The sequence below is a fragment of the Emys orbicularis genome, chromosome 24 (genome assembly GCF_028017835.1).
Source record: "Emys orbicularis isolate rEmyOrb1 chromosome 24, rEmyOrb1.hap1, whole genome shotgun sequence".
Lineage (NCBI taxonomy): Eukaryota > Metazoa > Chordata > Testudines > Emydidae > Emys > Emys orbicularis.
In genome coordinates this window covers 5,571,259-5,579,853 of record NC_088706.1, presented here as the reverse complement: position 1 = coordinate 5,579,853, position 8,595 = coordinate 5,571,259, and positions in this window count along the sequence as shown.

The following is an 8,595-nucleotide window of genomic DNA, read 5'->3' as shown; positions in this document are numbered from 1 at the left end:
TACTAGGCTGATTGGGGAAGTAGCTGCAGCTGGGCCACGCCCCAATCAGGCCCCAGCTGGCCTGTATAAAAAGGCTATGAGCCAGAGGCCCAGAACAGTCTCTCTCTGTTTGTAGAGGGAGATGGGCCTGGCTGCAGGAGCTAGAGAGAGGGTACCTGAGTGAAGCAGGGCTGGGGAAAGGCAGAGGAGCCGGGGAGCTCTAGCCTGGAAAGCCCCAGGCTGCGGCCTAGCAGAAGGCCAAGGGGTACTGGGGGCTGCAGAGGGCAGCCCAGGGGTAGGCCAAGGCAGCAGGTCCAAACCCAACCTTGCCAGTGATGAGTAGGCTGATACTGCAGTCTGCCCCAGGGCGTGGGGCTAGACGATGACTGGCAGTAGCCTTATACTGAGGCGAGGTGGGAATAGTGGGTGGGGGTTCCCCAGGGAGGGGAGACCCTAAGATTGAGGGGCTACTGCCAGGGGGCAGCACCCCAGGTACAAGGGCACCAGGGTCCTGGGAGGGACACAGGGCCAGAGGACAGGCAGATCACCAGCCTGCAGAGGGCGCTCCGGAGCTGGAATGAGCTAATTCCCGGAAGTAACCAGCAGGAGGCGCCGCAGGGGTGAGTCCGCTCCTCTACAGTTGGTGAAACAGATGCATCCCCGTAAAATGTTTCGATTTTGTCAAATTGGCATTTTCTGATTGGGAAAAAATGTTCCATTGGCAAATTTTGGACCAACTCTAGGGCCTAGCAATCGCTCGTCCAGCTTCTGGGTCTCTGGAGGTTCACCCCTCGTCAGTTCATTTCCAGGATGTGCTGCAAAAGAGGCAGGTTGCCAGGGTGAAAGATGGAATATCAGCCCTAACCCTAAACCAGCTCCTTGTATGGCGTTTGACGTTATTTGAGAGAGGCCGTTGTTATTACTGTAGCACCAAGAGGCCCCATTGTGCTGGGCACTGTTCAAGCTTACAGTGTCACTAGACCAAGACTGGGAGAGAAACTGAGGCTGAGGCGCAGGGCAGTGACTTGCCCAAGGTCACCAAGCAGGTCAGTGGCAGAGCCAGGCATAGAATCCCTGGTCTCCCAAATCCCATTCTACTAGGAGACCAACGAGCAGTAATCCAGATCCAAGCCCTGCACTTTGTGCTTGGCCCATCTCTCCGATGAGGCCAACCCAACCCTAGCGCTCTCCGTTCTTTGGTTCACGTTGCTCCTGGGGCCCATCTCAGATTGCTCTGACGTGCTCATGTGTTCATCTCCTGTGTCGTTTGCCCTTGGTGGCACTTCGATACCAGAGGCTCAGCCAGAATCTGACCCCAGGCTAGCATTTCTCTGCGTCCGTTGGGGCAAAGAGGGTTTGTGCGCAGAGACGGGACTGCATGCAGACAGGCACCCTACACCAGAAAAATAGCCATGCACCCTGGCCAAAGAGCCCCTGCCACGCTCATCTCCTGTTATAGCTGCATAACAGGAAGGCGTCTTACTGGGTTATGTTCACACCTTTAATGGCCGCTTTTATTTTTTTAGCCTGCTAACACATTAGGCCAAATTTAGCCTGGTATAAATCTCTATCGCCTCTTAGCGTTGCCCTGGGCTGAATGTGCCTCGTCGCATTCGACAGCCACCTACTTTGGCCCATTTCATGCAATAATGGCAAATTCCTTCTTGATTCGGAAAATTGTCCATCACCCAGCGACCCCTAGCTGGGTCTTGTCGAGAGGAAGCTCTTTGCGGGCGATTAATTAGCTTCCATTAAAGCTATGAAGGGTTCATGAGGCAAAAAGGATGACAGCCCCAAAGAATAGAGATGTCTTTTTAAGGGTCAAAATAACCCAGTTCTTAATAGACTTCCCCCCCTGCACTGTTATTATCCAGTGACTCAGACCTTCCATTCAATGTACCTATAATGAACCCGTTGGGCTCAACAGGTAGTGATCAATGGCTCCATGTCTAGTTGGCAGCCGGTATCAAGCAGAGTGCCCCAAGGGTCGGTCCTGGGGCCTGTTTTGTTCAATATCTTCATTAATGATCTAGAGGATGGCGTGGGCTGCACCCTCAGCAAGTTCGCAGATGACACTAAACTGGGAGGAGTGGTAGATACGCTGGAGGGTAGGGATAGGATACAGAGGGACCTAGACAAATTGGAGGATTGGGCCAAAAGAAACCTGATGAGGTTCAACAAGGACAAGTGCAGAGTCCTGCACTTAGGACGGAAGAATCCCATGCACTGCTACAGGGTGGGGACCGACTGGCTAGGTAGCAGTTCTGCAGTAAAGGACATGGGGGTTACAGTGGATGAGAAGCTGGATATGAGTCAACAGTGTGCCCTTGTTGCCAAGAAGGCTAACGGCATTTTGGGCTGTAAGTAGGATGTAGCGGGGTGGTTACCCGCTCCAGCCCTGACAAGGTAGAAGCCAGCCCTGGGAGAGGGCTCGGGGCTAGGAGAAAAAGCCCAAGCTGATTGGGGAAGGAGCTACACCTGGGCCACGCCCCAATCAGGGCAGCTGGGCCTTATAAGAAGGCCAGCGCAGCCAGAAGCTGAGCAGAGTCTCTCCTCTAGCTGTGGAGGGAGACTGGCCTGACTGCAGGGGAATAAGAAGGTACCTGGGAGTGAAGCAGGGCTGGGGAGGAGCAGGGGAGCTCCAGCCTGGCGACACCTCAGGCTGCAGGGTCTGGTTCCAGGCCCATAATGGTACTGGGTGGTAGAAGGAGGCAGCAGGTCAAACCCCCTTGCCTGTGATGAGTGGCTTTTATACTGCAGTCTGCCCCAGTGAGCGGGCTAGGTGAGGACTGGCAGTAGCCCAGACTGAGGCGAGGTGGGGGTGGTGGGTGGGGGTTCCCCGGGGAGGGGAGACCCACAGAGATTGTTGAGGTATTGCCAGGCGGCAGCACCTCAGAGAGAGCGGGCACCGGGGTCCGGGAGGGACATGGGGGGGCCAGCTGTGGTGGATCACGGGCCTGCAGAGGGTGGTCCGGGCTAGAAATTGAGCTAATTCCCTGAGAGACCAGCAGGAGGCGCCGTAGGAGTGAGTCCACACGCTTACATAGGGGCATTGCCAGCAGATCAAGGGACGTGATCATTCCCCTCTATTCGGCATTGGTGAGGCCTCACCTGGAGTACTGTGTCCAGTTTGGGCCCCACACTACAAGAAGGATGTGGAAAAATTGGAAAGAGTCCAGCGGAGGGCAACAAAAATGATTAGGGAGCTGGAGCAGATGACTTATGAGGAGAGGCTGAGGGAACTGGGCTTATTTAGTCTGCAGAAGAGAAGAATGACGGGGGATTTGATAGCTGCTTTCAACTACCTGAAAGGGGGTTCCAAAGAGGATGGATCTAGACTGTTCTCAGTGGTGGCAGATGACAGAACAAGGAGTAATGGTCTCAAGTTGCAGTGCGGGAGATCTAGGTTGGATATGAGAAAAAACTTTTTCACTAGGAGGGTGGTGAAGCACTGGAATGGGTTCCCTAGGGAGGTGGTGGAATCTCCTTCCTTAGAGGTTTATAAGGTCAGGCTTGACAAAGCCCTGGCTGGGATGATTTAGTTGGGGATTGGTCCTGCTTTGAGCAGGGGGCTGGACTAGATGACCTCCTGAGGTCCCTTCCAACTGTGATATTCTATGATTCTATGAATATTCTTTTAGATGAAGAGCTCAGTTGTGTCATGGGGATGGATGGGGGCCATTCAGAGAACCGAGAAGCAAGTGCTCCAATTTCTACACCCTTTTGTTCTTGCAAAGGCCACCAGTGGTTGCCCTGGGGGATCTAGATTCGAATCCAGATCCAAGGTGAATCCCTGGCTACATCACTGGGAGCAGCAGCTGGAGAAAAGACCCAGTAAATCTAGTCCCTTCCCTGAACACTCGGGACAGTTGCTTTGATGGAGGGCTGTAATACTTGGGTCTAATGCTGGCCATTGGGGTTGGTGTGTAGGTGCTGGGTGGGGCTCAGTGGCCTCTGATATACAGGAGGTCAATCTAGATGATCTGGTGGGCCTTTGTGGCCATAAATTCTGCAATTCATACTTCAAGCACTACACCTGATCTACCCAAAGGTCAGCTCCCGGAACCACCACCGGTGGCCTGTTGACATCCCCAAAGGCTGGCTACACCAGGATACCCAGCCCCAAAGTTGGAGAGAGCCTCTGATTCGACGACTGCTGGGCTGCAAGGATGCTCCTTGTGCAATGTGGGGGAAGCAGCCCTCCCCACACTCTATCTGATGCGTCCTCCTGTCTGAGAGGACCGATCAGTGGGCTCGGAGCAAAGTTAGCTGATGGCATCTTTAGAGCTACCAAGCCTCTTTCTGCTCATGTGGGGGTGAGGTGGGTGGGGGTGTCTGCATGCCGGTGGGTCCATGTCCCACTTAGGATGTGTCTCCACTGCAAGCAGAGGTGTGATTGCAGCAAGTGTAGACATACCTGAGCCAGCTTGGATCTAGCGAGCTCCAATCAGAGCAGCGAAGCTGTGGAGGGCAGCACAGGCTGTACAGCTCTGCCCGGGACCCTGGATATACACTACCAGCTTCTCCTGGTACCCCCAGTCCTTGGGCACCAAGGGCTTCTCCTACCGTGGAGCGAGAAGCGTATGGGCTCCCCTAGCGAAGCCTGAGAAGACCGCCCATGCCACTGCACAAGGCTGTCTCCGCTCCGAGGAGCCTGCCGAACGCTGCTTTGAAACTGCTAGTGGAATCGCCTCTTGACTGCGACAAGCAGAGGACTTGCTACCTGGGAGCCAGCCAGGAGCTTTGCCCTGTGCTCCTGGCAGCTCCATCTCCTTTCGGTTCTGGAACCTTAGCGCCTCCTGCTGCTCTACTGTCTCCCTGCAGCCACCCTGAAATGCTCCATTACGGCTGAACGAGGGGCTCCCTTAATTGGGGCCATTAGGGAGCACAAAGGAGGTGGGAGGGGCAATTTGGCCAAGAGTCCGGTGGGACCAAGAGGAAAAGGTTCAGCAGGGAGGGACACCGAGCTGGGGAGGGGAGTAGAGATGCAGACAGAGGGCACAGGGTGGATCCGGAAGTTCAGGGATGTGGTTTAGCGGATTAGAAGTAATAAGCCCAAGCTCTTCTATAGCGCTGTTCATTACTAGATCTCAAAGCAATTCACAGACGAGGGCGGCAGCAACGTGGAGGATAGGGCCATCAGTGGCTATTGGCCATGATGGGCAGGGATGCCACCCCATGCTCTGAGTGTCCCTAGTCTCTGTTTGCCAAAAGCTGGGAGTGGATAACAGGGGATGGATCATAGAATCTCAGGGTTGGAAGAGACCTCAGGAGGTCATCTAGTCCAAGCCCCTGCTCAAAGCACTCGATGGCACCAGGGCACTCGATGATTGCCTGTTCTGTTCATCCCCTCTGGGGCACCTGGCACTGACCACCGTCAGAAGACAGGAGACTGGGCTAGATGGACCATTGGTCTGACCCACTATAGCCGTTCTTATCCAGATTTTACAGGTAGGGAAACTGAGGCACAGAGTAGGCAAGCCACTCACCCAAGGTCACTCAGCAGGCCTGTGGCAGAGCTGGACACCCAGGTCTCCTGAATCCTAGCCTAGTTCTCTATCCACTAGGCCACAGGGACAAACAGTCAATAGAGCTCAGGGCCAGATTTCTAACCACTCAGCAGCCAGCGCTCTGAGCTCTTTAGAAAGTTCTGGCCTGGATGGGTGTGACATACCAGGGCACAATCCAGACCCGGGGGTCTGGGTCACCCCTGCCTGGCACCCTTGGGTGCCTCACAATGCCTTGCTAAAGTAGCTCCCACCTGGGCTGCTCACAAATAGCCTTCCAGTGTGCAAGTCACACCCTGAGGGTGTGTGTGTAACTGCAGCCAGCCAGCCACACCTAGGTTACACTCTGGCTCTCACCAGCCTGGGTTGTACTGCAGGGTGACCACAACACCCCCACCCCAGTCTGGATCCTCCCCCAGAAATGTATGTCCTGGATGGTACAAATATATCAAGTCCGTTATTCCTTCAGTTGATTACCTTAACTAGCTGCCCAGATACGTCAATTTAAACCTACTGGATTAGATAAAACAGTCAAACAAAAAGAACAGGAGTACTTGTGGCACCTTAGAGACTAACACATTTATTTGAGCATTTGTTAGTCTCTAAGGTGCCACATACCAGGGGGTAGCCGTGTTAGTCTGTATCTACAAAAACAACAAGGAGTCTGGTGGCACCTTAAAGACTAAACAGATTTATTTGGGCATAAGCTTTCGTGGGTAAAAACCTCACTTCTTTGGATGCATAGAGTGAGGTTTTTACCCACGAAAGCTTATGCCCAAATAAATCTGTTTAGTCTTTAAGGTGCCACAAGTACTCCTGTTCTTTTTGCAGATACAGACTAACACGGCTGCTACTCTGAAAACAGTCAAACAAGTGTATTAACAACAAAGAGAGATTTTAAGTGAGTACAAGTAATGAGGCATAAAAGTCAGAAATGATTACAAGAAAAATCAAGATAAAACGCTTAGGCTATGTCTACACGACGCACCTTTTAGCGACACCGCTGTGCCACTACAGCAGTGCTGCTAAAAGGTGCACAGGGTAGCCACTCTTTGTCGGCAAGAGAGAGCTCTCACACCGACAAAAAATCCCGCCACCAGCACTTTTCGTCGGTAAAACTTTTGTCGTTCAGGGTGTGTGTGTGTGTTTTTTCACAACCCCAAATGACAAAAGTTTTACCGACAAAAGTCCAGTGTAGATGAAGCCTCACTAGGGCCTAACTAAACAAACTGTATTAGATTCAAGCAAAGTTCCTTACCACATGCTCCAGCAGGTTACTGACCAAACTTGCAGGTCAGGGCCCCTCCCCCAGAGTCCAATGGATGTTTCCTTTTGTCTTCTCAGGTGCAGAGAATGAGGTGGGCAGAGAGACAGAGAGGGATGCCTTGGGGTGTTTGTCCCTCATTTTTAGAGTTTCAGTCCCCCTCTTGCAAAACATTTACAGCGGGGCACCAGGAACCAAAGAGTCTATGTGGAAGGATGTTCCCTGCTAGTTTTACACCTGTTTGAACTTCCTTTGTTTTCCCTTCCTGCTTGATGACTCTGTTTACTGCTTAAATGCAAATTAAGGCAAGCACACATTCCTTTCTTGTTTAGGACAGACCTGACTGCTGCCTGAGCAGAGCTGTGGGGTTTGGAACATGTGTTAACACCATACAGGGGAATCTTGTAACGTCACATACAATGTTGCCACACATATTTTACCAGGACAATAGTGATCAGCAAATTATGTGTTTTCAAATGATACCTTACAAGGCATCATACCTTGTACAAAGATCATTGTAATAGAGTGTGTACAGGGGTGTATTCTGTCACAGTGGGGTCAATAGCAAAATTCACATCCTGGTTCTGCTCTTTCCTCTGTCCCCTGCCCCACTCCACTGTTGAGGGATTCCTGGAATTGGGGTTTCTTGGCCAGCTGCATCCATACCAAATACCCCAAAGAAGAGAGAAAAACCATGGGCCTCCTGCAGTCTTTTCTCTAGCTCTCTATTTTTGCTTCAGCATTTGCTAATGCAAACACAATTATCCACCGCCAGTGACTTTCCTGTCACTAATACAGAGAGAGACTATATTACAGAAGACCCGCTGCAGACAACACCACTGAAATTACAGTAAACAACACATAACTGAACTTACATCACCGAGCAGAGCCTGCACCGCGGCTGGGGAGACGGCCAATGAACAGCCCAGGGCATGATTACTCCTGGAGCCCTGTGCACATAACAGATCTGCTGCCCCCACTACCGTCTGGCACCCCCTGAAATGGGAGGGGCCCTACAGCGGGGCAGATTCTCAAAGGACAAACAGTCCCAGCTGTGGAAGAGATGCCAATGCCCAACAGAGTGCATCATTCCTGCACCGGGGCCAGGCGCTGCATTAATACCCAGCATTCAACTCCATCGGAAATCTAGGAGCCTGATTCGCAACTATTCCACTGTGGCTGGGCAGGGAAGATAGGTGGGCCACAGCCCTTGGGGTCAGGACTGGGGGGGCGGGATGGAGGTTACTTTAAAGCACCCTTTGTGCTCCCTGTGTTATGGGGCTGCGCAGAGCTGCTGTAACTCATCCTCTGCGTCCCATGATCCCCTGTGGTCTCTGGGAATAGCTAAAGTGCAGGGCACTCAGGCCAAGCCCCTGATCCACCCCAGACATTGGGGGCAGGGAGAAGGGCTTGCATAGAGCCCTGCGTCATCTCATTGTGAGGCGTGTGTAGCTCCTCTGAACATCACCACTCTGGAGAGTGACTCGAGGTTTATTGTCACCCAGGGACCCCCGCTCAAACATGCTCCCGCCCTTTACAAGAACACATGTGTTTGTTCTAACTATGGGGCCGGCAAACTCCCCCTGGGAGCTAAGAGCCATGCTGGGCCAGTCCCGTCCCACACAACATCACCTGTTATAAAGGCTCTGCAGAAGCAAACGCCACCCTCTATAACACCCCTGCACTGGTCCCTGGGGCTGCACAGGGGTAAGGGAGGGGAGAATTCAGCCCACATTTGGAGCTTAAGAATCCTGCTGCTGACATGCGAGCCAGAATGGAATTCGGCTTCTTCCCCCTCGTAGAGCTGGGCTGATTCTGCAGGGCCAGCGGGAGATCCTCCAGCAT